Consider the following 16,983-nt stretch of genomic DNA (forward strand, 5'->3'; position numbering starts at 1 on the left):
TAAAACAGCTCAGACTGTGTGTAAATAGTGTGCCAGTCTTTGGAAACACCTGGGCCAAAGCAGAAGACTAGTGATGGCTGGGGTCAGGGTGGAGAATAGGTGGGCGTTCATTATATTTTAGTGTCTCCTCAGGTGTAACCCCAATACCCTCATCCTAGGGATTCAGCTGTCTGTGATCCAGGGCCTAGTTTTGACACAGACTAGTTACACAGAATTGGATCAGACTTCTAAGGAATTTGCTGAGTTGTGAAAAAGAACTGTGAGAAAGTATATAAAACAGAATCGTGCAAAATAAGACAAGTAAAATTGCAGACCAAGGTGAGATCATTGATACAGGATTAGGGAGCAGCTCAAGGATTCAAGAAAAAAACACCAGTGTAAAATGGTATAAAAATCCTAAAGAAGAGAAAGGGATTCAGTAGACAGCAACTTGGAGAATCTGTGACAGAGGCAGCCTGAGCTGACCCTGTCTCATATACACGATAACTGTTCAGCCAGCAGAGATACTTACTTGTCTTTCAAGAGTGTTTAGCCTTGTAGTACATCTTCCAGGTACTACTTTTGCAGTCACAGCAGGTAAAACATCAGGCACAGGCTTGTAATGTTACACTTCAGTATGAATATTATCACTGGTTGCTGGTTGACAGGTTTTGTTTAGTTGGGTTTTTTTACACTGGGGATTTCATTTGAAAGCATTTTAAGAGCTATTTTAATGATACGATCATTTATTTAATGATTTAACATGTTTCAAATTAGTTCTTTTCCATACTTCCATAACCATGTTTAAATGTTTAGATTTTTAGGAAGTTCAATAAAAAGGCAAAAAGATGAATATGGTGCCTTGGCTATTTAAGATATTCTTTCCACAAGATGAAAGGAAAGGCTGCCAGAGCTTCCTGCTTACTCTAGAGGGTGCTGAAAAATCTAAGCTGGCTATAGGCTTTGAACTAAAATCATGTGAAACACTGCAACTCAACTGACTGTAGTCCATATTACACTGCACTAAGAAAAACTATACATATTTACTTAAAGCACATTAACAGAACTTAAAAATTATAAGAGGAAGGAAAAGCTAAGAAAATTCTTACATTAAAATTGCCCATTCTGTCTTGATTTAGATTTGTCCTGTATATTTCTTATGATAACTATATGTGAAGATACTATCATTTCTAATGGATATTAAGCTCAGTGGGCACTGTTTATTCAATATCTATTTGTATTTGTCTTGTTTAGTATGTCATCACAGATCATATTCAGTTCAATCCTAGCACCAATTCTGACAATTAATAGTTTCATTTGATATGTTTGTGGTACTGATGTTACTCCATCACCCTATAATGCTGCAGAATACACTTGTCAGAGTAGTGTCTGTATCATCCTCATACTTCAGATCAGAGAACTGGACTGCAATTAAATTAATGTCACCATGTTCCAAAAACATTCACTAATTTTGTACATCCAAGTTAAGATACCTAAGAACCTTTTTTCAGTACTAGACATTTTATAATACTTATATCTGGCATACAGGTGTAGCTATGATTGTTCAGCATTTCTGCAGCCCTGGCTCTGTCTCATTTTGGGCAACCAGTAAATGAAAAACATGCTGTGTATACATTATGCCTGAGTCAGCACTTGAATAAAATCTTGCCTTGCAGACTTGTGTAGATGAAAATCCTTCCTCATACACAGGTTCAAGGCTACCTTTGAGGAGTGCCAGGACTGGACCCTACATTACCCCTTAGCAAAGAGTCATGTAACTAAAGTGACTGTGAACCCCGTCTGCTCTTGCGACATAGCATCCATTGTAGAAGAGCAAAAGGACCTTCTAGGCAGGCTGAGCTTAGGCTACCTTTATACGTTACAGGAGCTAGGTCACACTTGAACCCTTACCGTGATGCAGGATCCCTAAAACAATAACCTTTTCCTTAAGTGATCTGCTCTGAATCATACAAGAACTCATTGTTAGTGTCAGAGAAAATCATTCCTTCAGTTTCCTTGGTCATGAGAACCCACTTTCTCTTCATGTTACCCCCTCTCTCTGTGGTTACATACCCTCCAACCTTTGCAAAAAAAAAAAAAAAAAAAAGAAGAGAGAGAGAGAAGAAAAATCTTACTAGCAAGAGCCTCATTCACCAATTGATCTGCAGAGCAGGTTCATCATGCATATAGCCAGAAGATGGGATTCTGTGCAAGAAAAAAAAAAGAAGTGATGTAAAGACATAGTAGATATTCTCTATTTTTAATACATTTTCTGCCTCGATAACTCTAGTTTAACTCTGTTCTCTGCTCCTAACTGCTCCTAACACTCAGTTCTGTTTCTGTTCAAGTTGTCCATCCCTGGTAGAGTGGAGTGGTCTGTAAGTTTGTCTTTTAAGGACATCACAAGCCTCAACATAGGGAGCAGTAAGGTAGCTTATTCAGGTCTGTGTTTTCCAGTTTCCTTGCTATGACCTTCACCTGGATTAATAGATAAAAAAAAATTTCCATTATTCTTAAATATGACAGCATGATTTATGGCTGTTTTACCAACGTGACTAAGACCATACAGCTATTCTTAGCTGATTTTTGGAGTACAATGGTACCAAGACCCTTTGGACTTTATGTGAAGCAGTCTTTGCCTTTTAGTGTACCCCTGTGTAATTTATGTGGCCTTTGCTTCTGCTAAAAGCATTCTTTTCAGACATCTGAATGGCTATTTTGCCATATTTATTTTGCTATTCAGTTATTACTGAAATAATAACTGTGACTGTAATAATAAAGAATGAATGAGTTTTTGTAACCAAAGACTAACTATTGAAAGGGAAGCTTACAGATGGAACAGAACTAAATCCTTCATGGAGTTGGGTCTAACCTTTGTATCTCTAAGAACTGGCAGTTCAGAAGGGATGGAGATTACCTGAATATTTACTTGAGCATGAGTCAGGGTCTGCTTATAAGACAAGAGTTTACAGTGACTTACAGAATAGAAACGTTTCTAGAAACTGGTATTTATTTTCTTTTAATCAAAACAGAACATGACAAATTCAGAACTCATTCATGTGGCTAGTTTCCATTAGTAGTTCCTAATGCATTGTCAGTGTTGCTTCTTTTCCTCATTTCATTTTAAAAGAATATCTATTAGTGCATTTATTTATTGGATCCTCAACATACATTATGCACACTTGGAACACAAAACAAAATACTTTCTTTTAAATTCTTTATATTCAAATATTGAAATGCAATTTCAGTTTTCTACTGCAAGTTAATACCATGTTTATAAAAGGAGTCTGTCAGCTTCAACAGACAATTATCTAGTCAGGTTTTACAGCAAAATTTTAAGGGCATAGGTTTACAGAAAATATTTAAAAGCCTTATTAAGGCTAGGGATTAAAAGTGGTATCCTATATAATAATGTTTTTGTCATGTCACTCTGAAATCTGCAAGCAAATGAGTTTTCAGATGACATCAACATTTAAACAGAATCAGCACAGGTAATATTTTAATTACTCATTAAAATAATGCATATAATGCACTTAATAAACTTGCCTCCTTTGAGAAACTATTTATAGTTAGTAGTAGTTTTAGTATAGAAACTATTTACAGTTTTATATTTATAGCTAAAAGTATTTTTCTGTGATCTAATGACCACTACTGTCTTAGCTGGAGAGAAACCCCAAACTGATTTTTGGATTGCTTGTTCTGCAGAGAGAAGGCGACTACCAAATGAGTTTACTGAGGCTCAAATACTAATGTTAAGCTGAAATTAAGAACATGGGGTTTAGAGGAGGAAACAAGTTGAAAATACTTAGTACAGAAGATGAATAACAAGATCCTTTTCTTCATATGCAGGATGAGTTCTTATTCTTCAGAATAGGTCTTAGCCATAAAGTAGTAATGGAGCGGGCAAGTATACAGCTGCGAATTTTGATGCTCAAATACTTTTTTTCCCTCCTTACATTATATGGATATGAACATGGAGGTTATTAATTAATAGTAAAATCTAGAGCATAGCCTGGGTTTCTGCATAACTATAAAAAGCACTTCCTCTTCAAAAGTTATTATGTAACTCCGTAACAATTTTTTTGTTGTTAGATAATTATCCTAGACTATTCCTGCAGAAATGTTAGCTATGTGTAACTCTGAGACTTCTAAAATTGCATTTATAGGCTGACTTCAGTTGGACCAAGGATTGCCCAAGAAACTGAAAATGTGGAATTATCTCACCAATTTAAATCAAGCACATTAATCTCCTGATGATTCCAATGTCTCTGTAATCTACAAGAACTGAGCTGATTTTGGTCCGTTCCTTGCACAGGTATCATTAACCAGTGAGTTGGATGAGGGGAAGAGGTGTAAGTTTTAACTGACTGGATAAACTGAGCTGACTTGAAAGGGCTAAATCCACCTAATTAGTACCAAATTGGGCTGGTTAAATTGTTTGGTATATCCTCTTCTCATACAAAAAGATGCTTTTGTTTGCCAGATCTCCTGACTTAAGTGCTTTTGAGTTATATTTACTTACTAAGTTCTACAAAAGAACAGGTGTAAAAATTTAACATCTAAAAAAACTAGCAAAATAAAATGCTGTTGAAAAATTACTTGCCAAATTCCATCATTTCCCAGCAGGTGGCATGAGTATTTCCTTAGAAAGCAAGGGTCTGAGCAACACAGATCTTGTCATATTTCAGCAGGTAACAAAAATAACATAAATTATGGGACCATATATGGTCCTTATTATATACATGCAGTTTTACGTTAAATTCTTATTTGTGAGTAGATCTGAAAGCTACTTACATTCAAAGAAGACAGATCTTGGTTATTGGTTAAAAATTAAGGAAGAGATGACATAAGTATACAGAATGGAAAAACTGCATTACCTTCTGGGCTATTCTTCTTAATTAGCTTTATTAAACAATAAATATAAGTAGTTTTATTAGTTGGTCAGGCTTTCTCACAGGAGGGTGATGGAGCAGAGAAAAGAGCTACTGGATAAATCACCTCCCATGTGATATTTAGGAAAGGAGGTCAAACAGCTCAAAGCTAGTTTTTAACATAAAGAATTCTGGGAGCCAGGATGTGAAAAACACTTAAATAGGAGAAAAGGAACAAATTATTAGAAAAATCTGATAATCTGCTGCTCCTGGAGTATTGATACAGTTTATATCGACATGCCATGCTGATTCAACAGAGAGCCTAAGTGTGTACATCATGTATAACGAAAATAGAAGGTGTGATAGCCTGTTAGCATGTGCTCTGTGTGTGCACTGAGTTTATCCATACTTGACATGCAGTGGCTTATCTGCAGCAGCATAAACTGTCAGGCTTGTGCTGCTGTTTGCTGCATGTGCTGTTTGCTTTGCTTCTTCCTAGCAGCACAGTGCCTCGTCTCAATAGGAAGTTGCCCGCTTTCCCCATTGCAGTCAGAACGAAAGGAGAAACACGGGGGGAGAGAACGAGAGCAGAGCCAAAAGTGCTCTTGGCAAAGGGGCTTAGCTGAAGCTGCCAGAGATTCTGGGTGAAGAGGAAAAAAACCTACCACGAACAGAAGAGGGAACCAAAATATGCAAGGAATGTGAGATGAAGAGAGCATGAATGGGGCCCGGGGCAAAAAAAGACATTTGTCACCAAACCTTGGCAGAGTTCAAGAGATACGGAAAAACAAATTAGAGTCCACCACTCTGTCACACTACAGAAATCCAGTGGGAAGGCTGAGATTCCCCATAGGACTATATGGAGGTACTCTGTCAGAATACCATCTTCTGTGTTTTATAGATAAAAATAAGTTTCACATGACATGTTGTCATTGATAACCATTTATTATAAGCAAAGGTGTTAATGAAGCCAGGGTTTAAAAATAAAGAAAAATCCAGCTCCTTTTCAAGTTGAAAGATGAAAAAATTCAGGATGCACCAGGAATCTCATCAGGAGAAAAAAGTTACTACTCAACTGAGGAAAAGTCCACTAAGTATCTGAAACATCATTTACGTACAGCTACTGGGAGAACGTGGTGAACAGCAAGGTTGTGATATAACATAGCTGAACATAGTTATCAAATATATATTGGACAGTACTGCTGTCATTGTGGTCTCTTACCTGGTCTTGACATAGTTTGCTATGGTACTGGGCTCTCTTAGCCTAACACTCACAATGATTGCTGCTCACAATGCATTACACTATTCAGAGGCCGTGAAGGGAAGAAAAGTCATTTAAAACAAGATGAAAGCTATTTAAATCAACATGAAAGCTTTCAGAAGAGCTAATGCAGAGATACTTCCATATTGGATTTTTTATTATATAGTTCAAGTGCAGTGAAACTTTAAAATCAAATCACAAATGCTATTTTAATTATGCAGTATACTGGAACAACTAAAGCAGCTATGGTTAGATTTTTATTTTGTGCAGATTTATTGCATTAAGCTCTCATGTACGTATACATACACTATAACTAAATATTTCCTACATCTTACCATTTTCTTCAGGTTTACAGCTCAAGTAAACTCTGTTGGAGCCTCCTTCTCCTCTCTGTCACAGAATAGACTGTGACAATACATATTCATAGGCTCTGCTGCAATATAGAGAAAAGTTGGGCCTCCTGCTAGGAGGCGCTGGGTTACAACCTGATACTTGCCCAGCAATCAAGGTATTTAAAGCTGCACTTTGTAAGTATTACATCGATGAAAGGCTACAAGATGTGCAGTTCAACTCACTTCTCTATGTCTTTTGGTTGACATCATCCCCCTTTCACCTTTAGACTAGCAACATCTGTTGACGTGATGGAAGGGGAATGTGTTGCACAGTTGGTTCCTTTCTACCACTTCACTGCCTTCCCACTACAGCAGTGTTAAAGATGAAAAGGAAACACAGAAGAGATTAAGGAGCATATGTTCTGGTGATAATTTTTAATGCTCTTCCACAGACTTACCTTTCAGTTTTCAGAGCTTTGATGACAAAAGGGCAGAGACTACTCAATCTGCATTTCAAGTGTGTGTCTTCTATTAACATGATATTAAATGACTAGATCTATTGCTGGTTGAAGTGTCTGAAATATCCCAGGTTTGTTTCTCTTTAATTGCCCTAATTTTGTATGCAGCATTTTGAATGGGCAGATGGATGTGTTAGCTACAGAGGATTTAATAGTAAGAAATGCAAAAGTAGCACTCCATGGAGAAGCTTGAAAGAGAGCATGTTTGCATTTCAACTTATTAACTGTGAGGAGTGGATACATCTTTCAGCCAAAAGAAATGGTCTGTCATTTGCTACACAAACCCTATTCATATACAACAAAACTACCTTCATCTACTAATATTGGGTTAGTGAAGACAAATCTGAAAACAAACAAGCTCGTGTGATCCAGGGTAGGTTTAATGCTGCCCTAATGGCTAAACCCTTTTGCCAGCATCCGTGAGTGGGTAAGTGTCAGTGTCAGAGGACAGCTCTGGGGCTCAAACACCCACCTGGACTGGGATGCAGAATGGGAGCTGCTGCGTCACAACACCTTGAGAAAGGTCACAAAGCAAAGTATTTGACTACCATAATACAAGTAGTCCATGTTAATCAGTCTGATGTGCATTGGTAGTTATCTCTATACAATACTTTGTTCAGTAGTAGGCATATCCTGTTGCTTGTTTCTTCTCCTTGAACTTTAATCTGAGTAGGAGACTTGGACTGGGCTTACTTTTGGCATTGCCACTAGTTGTTCTGTAGTACTGGACAATTAACCTCAGTCTTATGAAACCTCCTGTATTTGGCTGTGCTAATATATCACTTTCCTGAGTAGGATACTGCAAGAACTGACTCATATTTATAAAGTACTTTCAAATCTTCGGATAGAGAATATTTATAAATAGACAAAATTAAGTAGGTGTTTGTAGGGCATTCAAGAATTCAGTATCCTCTTTCATAACTACGCCTATTCTTATTTGGGGTGTTTTTTTCACACTAAAGGAATACTTCCTCATCTAGTTCCCTAGATTTTTTTTCCCTTTTCACACATGTAGGCATAAAATAAGAAGATACTTGAGCAGTTTCCTGACAGTAAACATTTTAACAGACAGGTGACATACTCAGGCTCCTTTTTATGCTTGGTGACAAGAATTTTCTGAATAATGATGTTGTACTGGGTTGGCTGATCAGCATTTAAGTTGAATCAGCTCTTGAATTGGAATTAAAGAATGGACATGCCCTTCTGTTATATCACCTAATTTTTTTTTGACTACTAAATGTAATGCCAGGCTCTCAAAAATAACCTACTTAAAGAAGAACTTAAAAGATATGTCTATACCTTAAATTTTAGCAGTTAAAAAAAGAAAACTTGAATGTCCCTATCAGCACTTATAGTCCAAAAACTTCTAGTTTTTGGAAATGTGTATATTTTTTTCTCCACTGACTTGTCAAAAACCTGCTCAAGAAAACTAGGGAAGCAGTTAAATTTGAATGAGTAATTACTCTCATTTATTTATTGAAGAAAGCTGAAATATACCCAGACACTCAGCAATAAGAAAAGCATATACATATTTGATTTTTACTGTGGAATTTCTCCATATGAAAAGACAAGTCAGACATTGACTACACATGCAATCTTAATCAATCACATGTGAAAACTGTATTCACACCTGATTCACGTCTGTAACATGTTTTTCTGCACAGTTTAACAACTCCTTTTGAATTCCTTTTAAATTTGCCCTTAATAAAAGCATGATTCAAAACACTTCATGGGATACAGGACTTAACCTGTCTCTTAGCTACTTAGCCTACTAGTTACATCTTCGACATAACTTTCAGAATTAAAAAGCACAGTCTAAATACAAGACACATTTGCAGGACAACATTCTATAGATATTTATTGGCTTTGAGTAAAAATAGACTCACCACTCAGTCCAAAATAAATTATAGCATACTTCCCCAGCTAGCCCACGGTACCTCATTAGTTTTGAATGATATTTCCATTCAGTTTCTTTTAATCTTATTTAGTAATGATTACTTACTGGAAAAAACGATATTGCATATTCAGATTCACGAACAGTCAATATTGCATAGTTATGGTGGTCTTTAACATTTAGAATATCTTAAATATTTAATAAGCTAATAAGGACTCAAGGAACCATTTGTCTTTTTATGTTGGGTAGGCAAAAAATCCTGTGTATCATCACATCAGAACAGATTTTTGTACCAGCAGTGAAGCTTGAAGCAGCTTTATGTGGGCAACTACTTCAGCTGAGTCAGGACGAAATCTTGTCAATAGCTGCCTACACCGTCTCACTTCACCACACCACAGCGCCTACATGTTTGTGGTTAAGAAGTATCATCTGTCTCTTGGTTAGATTAAATTTTAATATAAAATTGACTTCCATACTTAGAGTAGTAGCTTTTATGCTAAATTAGATGTCAAAAAAGGGTAGTGCTGCCTCACAGGCCTCTCTTACACTAATCTGTTCCCCAAGGTGTTTGTGGGTTGTTTTTTTCTTCTAACCAAATAAGTAGTGACAAGTAACTTTTCATACTTATGCACAGTAATTTTGCTGAATAACTGTCATTGAGAAAAGGTAGATTTGTTCAGCAAAGCATTCAGAGCCAAAGTAGGGATCCCAGCTACATAAATGTGAGACCAGACTTAAATTCCACTAAAAGAATTGTTTAGCTGAGAGTAAGCTTTCAGCATGCTACCTGGCACTGAGCATCTGTTCAGGTAAGATCAAATGTGTACTCTGCAGCATCAAAAAATGCATTGCCATTCATGAAAAAAGTGCTTTTCCTTCATTTGCTGTTGCTTCCATTCAGGTTGCATTCCAGACTGTTTGAACACTTGTTCTTTTCTTTATCATGCCAAGAAACAATAAAACCCCCTAAATTCTCCTCCAAAACATACTATTTGCTACTATGCTTTAATTTTAAATAAAATGTAATCAAGATTTAAGGACTGAACAATTCACAAGAAAATATAATGGAAAAATTCTACGTACTGTTGCTTTTCTAAGAAGATGTCTGGTAATTTTTTTTCCTTCACTTTCATGCCTCTTTTTTTTCCCCAAGTTTATTAGAGAACATCAGGAGCCCATTTTCCTTAAACCCTCTCACAAAACTTTAGAAACATACTGCAAGCTCCCTTTAACCATAAAAAGCAAGGTGAAGGGAAAAAAGCAAAAGGCTCTTACCAGCTGTAGTATGAAGATAAAACTGGGAACTGTCAAAAAGAAAATTATCTTCTCTGAGACTGCAGTAGGTAGCTCCTGCCAGATTTAAAGGAACTGTACAGAGTCATGTGGGAAAAGTTTTATAAAAATAATCCTGCAGTGAAGAAGGTTATAAAGGAAGAGGATGATGACTCTGAGAAGCAGCTGTTTTAGTGTTATCGCTGCCAATATCACCCACCTATATAAAATCAATCTGTACAATGATATTTTAAATTGTGAGATCAATGGACAATTCACTTAACTAGTTACAAACAATTCCTTCAAGAATCGTATTCTGAAGTGATTGGGATGGTTCTTATATTAATAAATCAGAACACAGATGACAGCAGTTTAAACAGTGTACATTGAGATTTATTAGAACAAGCACTAATAGCAGCAGTGTACAGAGTGATGGAGACAATGTACTGTATGCACTGAACAATAATAATTATACAATTGCACTTCTTCAGAGATCTATTAGAAAATGCTTTTCAGTAAACAGTTTCCCAAATCTAGCATTGTTTGGATTTGCCTCTGAGGAAAAAAATACAAAAAATATGCTTTTTGTTTTTTGGTAAGGCATTAGCAACATTCATTGGCAGGCTAAACAAGTCATTTGTACATGCATTATCCAATTACATTGCAACAGGTAAAAGAGCATCATGTTTCCTCAAAAACTAGAATTGAGTGTGTGTTTTTTGACACAATATCCAGGTAAATCTGGCTCAGCCTGAAGGAAACAGGTGGCATTTTTTGTTACGTTTTAGAGCACAACAAACTACAAGATAGCCAAGTTCACCTTCATTTCCTAACAGAAGCCGTAGGACCTCCCTCAGCTGAAGCTGGCATTATGGGTATTGTGTATACCACATACTTCACTGGAATAAATTCTTAATTAAATGAATTTCTCTTGTTTATTATTCCCCCCACTACCGCCTCCTCAAATCATGTGGCCAACAGATGCTCCTGTTGCCAAAGGACCGAAATCAACATCCGCTACCGTATGAGTTTGTTATTTGTTGCTTCGGAGGTAGTCAGTGCGAGGCCTTATCTGCATTCAGCATTACTACAACAGGATGTTCAAAACCAGCTCACTAGTGCAAAGACACAGAGTGCTTGTGCTGCAGCTGCATTATGTGGGAACTTAAACTGTTTTCGTACTGCTCCTTCCTGGCTAACAGACAGGCTCAATCTCTGAAGTAGCCAGAGAACTTGATATACCAAAAAAAGCAATTCTGCATGTGCTAAAGCCTAAAGGGAGAGAGGGGAGGCACTTTCTCACTTTCATGCTTGTTGTGGGCTTACATTAGGAGCATGCTCTTAGCTGGCCACCCCCCTCTTGGCAAATCAGAAGGACAAGTCAGAGTCTCCTTCTCTCACTGGCACACAGCACTAGCAAACCTCACTCTGGGCTGGCACCATCCTGCGGGAAAGCTCGGGAAAACAGAGATAGGAATTGCAAATGGTATTACAGTTAAGCTTGCCAGAGTAAGACATGTTCTCATAAATTCAGTCATTGATGTCATCTTCTGTTCTTTCTTACAAATATCATACATAATTGAACTTTACAGAGAAGTGAAGTTAACCGACTTTTAAATACTACAAGAACAAGGTCCCAAAATGCAAGAGAGGCAAAGGAAAGTCAAATATATTAGCTCTAACTGGCAAGCAGTCAAACCTATCGTACGTCAGGCTTTTAACTTCCATGAGGCAGTGAGCTTTTAAAATGAAGCGTAAGCATAACTAGTTGAATACCTAGGCCTGACTGTTTATATCAGGCCTAAAGCTGAAATACAATTTTGGCAACTAGATCATCCACTCACATGGAAGCTCACTGATTTCAGTGGAGACCCAAAAGGAGCTCAGCCTCATCTGTATAGATGCTCACTTGTTTAAGGATGTAAGGATTAAAAATTAAGTACTATAAAGCCTGGTATAACCATTGTTTTGGCTTCTTAGGAATGTCAGTTTTGAGCCTTTTTATTTAACATTAATATCAGCATCTTTTCAACTGCATTCAGTGAGACTGTTTGCAATGTGTATGTTTAAGTACATATTGATGCCTGTGCAAGATCAGAGTCCAAGCAGAGGAAGAAGAAAAAATCTTGAGATGTGCATTGCTGATTAACTCTTGCATTTGAAATAAAAGCCTAAAGGTTATAATTTCTATTTTGCAAATCTATCTAGGTTATTTCTTAACTGTTGATGCTTAGTAACTGTATGCCATAGAGGTGCTTTTACAGACACAATTATAGCCAGTATTTTGAACTACAGAATTAGTAAGATGTAAAGAAGAATCATCCTGAAAGTCCTCTCGAACTTGTCCAGCACAACTGCATGCATTTGCAGGCCCACAGTGAAGATCAGGATCTTCTTTTCTTTTTTATGTTAAATTACTGAATGTAGTATGAAAGATTACATTTACATTTTTAAAAACTGCAATACTTTAAATAGTTTATACAGTTTTCAAAACACAGATTTGCAAATCAACTGTATTTTCTATTGAGTTACTTATAAATTATGGCACTGACTTTTTTTTTAGTATCCTTTCCTTTTTCATGTCCTTATGGAAGTCCACAATGAACTTCTGAGCACAAAACAAAGTGCTACAGGTGAGGTTTAATACTACAGTACTCAAAAAATATTGTTTTTTGCAACATCTGGATAGTTGGGCAATGATACATACTTTTCTTTCCCTCAAGTAACAGTTTTCTATTGCTTTCAAATAATAGAAAAATTCTTGTCTGGTGCATCAAGGCGCACAGACCCTTTGCAGTTACAGCCTATTTTTTCCCTCTAGAATAGTCATTGCCTATCTGGTATTTAAAAGCAGCAGACTCTACATGTTAGCCTTCTAGAAAGAAACTGCATTATCTGCCTTTAAATTTCATCTTAAAAAGTGTGAAGCGAGTTTCTGTATATATTTCTAGATGGTATTACAGCACAACCCCATTGGAAAGATTCTGAAGATCTCCTTTTACAAGGATGCCATGCACAGAGGTGTACAAAAAAAGCAATAGATTTGGGTTTCACTGAGCACAGGGACATGGACAATCACCAGAGAATGCTCTTTTTGCTATTTATGCTTTCACTTTCTGGCCTGCTAAAGGGCTGTTTACCATCTATAACTAAATGCCATTAAAACTAATGAAGCCCAGTAAGGCAATATAAGTTGACTACTAATCTAAACCTTGCTTTTATATGGCATTCTAAAAGACTTGATCAGGGTACAAATACTGGAATTTACTACACTTTACATCTGTGTGCATGGGATCTAATCTCACCAAAAAAGTGTGACATTATTCCAAATTCATGTTAACTGTGCAAAAAAGAGAGAAAATATGAAATGTTATGCTGTTGAAATGTTCAGAAAACATAATCCACCAAACATAATTATACAAAGGGAAGTAGATACAGGCTCTAAGAGGAAATCTTGATACTGGTTAAAAAAAGAAAATATCTTAATCTCCTAATATAGAACTATCATAATGATATCTCTGGATGTCCCAATAGTTTATTTTATGATAATTTAAGCATCATAAAATTAAATGCTAAATACAGCATCCTCTTCAGACAATCTAGTAGTAACAGTTAAAGAGCAAGCAATTTGCCATGTGTTTTGGTGAAGGAAAAGATTTGTGACATCAGATGCCAACAGCTTGATTTCTTGCTGGTTTTACAGTACGTAATGTAGGCACAAATCAACATACAAAGAAAGCAAAGAATTCCATCCAGAAAAGCCCACTGATATCTCTTTTTGGTCCAAGGATGAAATTTTAGTGAATGAGCATTATAGGTCTGCCTTGCTCTGAGAGCTGGAGATTTAGCAAGATCTGAGCATTAGCTGCAAAACAAAGGAACCATTCTTCATGTTTGTGAAGCTCTAAACATTGTTTTATTTTTAAACTCAGACTTGGCACGTAATTAGTTCTTAGTGAGGAATGAACGTTTGAAAATAATTAGTTTAGAAACAGTTCTAAAGGAACAAGAACAGTGCTTCTGCTAATTAGAGTGAAAGCTTAAGTAAGCTAGAAGTTGCCATCTTTGAATTTATGCCTGCATACCAAAATACACACACCAGCATTTATTTCTCAGTTCATAGTCAGGTCTTGCTTGAGCCTCAGATGAAAATAAAATTTACTGCAGAATTACTACAGTGATCTGAATATGCTCTACTACATTTCAAGCACTAACAGATACCAGTAACACTTATTTCAAAAATTAAATAGACCCAATTCCTAACCTCCTATTGAAATGATAGTTTTCATTGTCTTGACTTCAAGATAGATTACTGATGCAGATTAAATATACTTATGTATAATTTATTACTGACAATGTAGTCTCAAAGCATTTTTAAAACATATTAAGCAAATGCAAAGATAATTGCAGATCTCATCTGAATTCATTCAACAGAGTTAAAAAAACCTATCCAGAATTCTCCTTTACCTGGCAAAAACTGAGGATTAAACTAACATTAGCTTGGTTAATATTAATTTCACATTCCTTGCCCAGGTAAATTTAACAAAGGAAGAGAGAGAATATCCAACACAGGATTACAAGACAAGAAATCTTTACTTAGACTCCTGGCTCTGCCACTGTCTGTCCTCCAAGGACCTGACAAGGCAACCCTGGGCTACAGTTGCCACAAGTGTAATGCTACATATTAATTCAGTTTAAAAGAAAGACGTTGTGCATGTGGCTAAATTGACTGGCCCAAGGAGCAAGTACCTCAAGGAGTCAAGGAATCATTCTAGTTGAACACTTATCCCTGTAAGTACTGCTCTTTCATAGCACTTGCATCATTAGGATGCTCAGGGCATAAAAGATTATGTTACCCACTCCTGCTTTTTGAAGGAATCTCCTCAACTCTTTCCTTTTTGCATCCCTAACGATTGGGGCCAGCAAGATTAGAGGTTCACATAAGATATCCCAAACACAATTATCCTCTTTCACTAATGCAGACCATTACAAGTAGCAATAAACATGGAAATATCTTTTAGTGTTTCATAGGAGACAACATCTGGATCATTCCACAGGGAGTATAAATAGGCAGTTTTACCATATGTCCAGAATATGCAAGACAGACTATATTACACAGTGCTGATTATATATTCCAATTTTATGGTTCCCTTATTTATAAAATAAGTAATTCTATTTGTTCACATTACCACCATACCTTCGGCCAAACCCTCTCTACAGACATTTTTATTCATAAAAGGAATAAAAGCTTCCTTTCACGTTCAAAATTCATTCTGAGCAAATGTCACTAATCCTCCATTTTTCCGTGTTGTCATTGATCAGTGGAAAGTAAAAGGGTATTAACATATCCAGCCTGAAACTGGTTTAACAGCTGCTCTGACATCCCAATTAATAAAGGCTAAAAAACTCTATTTTTTAATAACTTTATGCTACTGAGAACTGCTGTATCTAGCTTCATGGCTCTCCATTGTAGTCTCTCTCTCCTTTTCCTTTTTTGAGGTTTGTCAAAGATCATAGGGGAGGGAAAAACATTTTTAAAACATGACGGGTTATAATACAACAAAAGTTGACAAAGAAGGAGATAGGCATGTAAAACACCTACATGTGTATTAAACCCACTTTTTAAACCTGCAAGACACCATATAAAAAATCCTTTTAAGAAAAGTTTTATAAAGACATTTTGCAATTTAGAAGACGTAATTTACACAAAAGTTAATGAACATCGAAGCTGTTTCACATTCTCTAGTTTAAAGAGTAAAGAATGCATTACCTTTTGTAAGTAGACCCCTTACAGCATATAATACAAAAAGAAAATAAACTGCTTTAAATAATCCATTTCTTTGAGTTTACTCAGATTTGTAAAATTCTTGTGGATGCCATTCAGTATTCTGAGGGAGTGCAGGGAGATAGCCTCCCTGGGAATAATTAAATCTTTATTAGCACATTTAGTCTAGATTTTTCTGTTAAAAAACAAAAACAAAAACCACAAGCCCCTCCCCCCACACACACCTCTCTCCATGAAACTCACCTTCATCTTCTGAGTGATAGAGGAATTATAACAAAAATAAGCAGGTATGGTAAAATAGAAAATTAAACTACTTTTTATACTAAACATACTTCTGCAATTTTGAGCAGATTAACAAGAACATTTAGTCGCAACTGCATCCCTGACCATCATGATTTTTATCACTATGCACTTAAAAGAATAAATTCAAGTTTTGTACAATTTTGACGTTTATTACTTAATGACAGACAACAAGAAAACTAGAAAATATTTTCAGCCCCAATATTTTCAGCTGCTAAGACAAGCAGTTAAGACACAGTTAGTTTTGCTAGCTTTCTCCAAGGTCTGTGTGTAGCACATCCTGACTGGCCAGGGCATTCTAATATTTCTTACACATTTTTGTCAATATTAATCTTTTTTCTTTAGCTGGGCCAAACTCTCCTTAACTTAACACCTCCTGTCATTTTAGTATATGAATACACATACCTTTTTCCTTCAAAGGCCTTATTAATTTCAGGTAGATTTAATTTAAAAATTCTCCTTTTGCTTTCATTATGCATCTCCAGTGTTAGTAGTAATACCTGAAATAGAGTTAATTCCTCCTATTACCACTGTGGCCAATGGCACTTTAAACAGCTAATGTTGATCTCAACACCAGGCAGAACTCCAGAATCCTTTAAAACAAGGAGACAATACAAACCTTCCCTAAATTAAGAGACCTTGTTAGCAAAAACAAATTTTGCAAAACTAAGAGACCATCAGCATGTTCAGCCTTCTCAAGCACTGTGTGAGCACACGGGAACTCCCCACCCTTCCAGAGCATTTCTAAAAATTCAAGTCTGGCAAGAAATC

This window comes from Apteryx mantelli, chromosome 6 (assembly GCF_036417845.1).
Source record: "Apteryx mantelli isolate bAptMan1 chromosome 6, bAptMan1.hap1, whole genome shotgun sequence".
NCBI lineage: Eukaryota > Metazoa > Chordata > Aves > Apterygiformes > Apterygidae > Apteryx > Apteryx mantelli.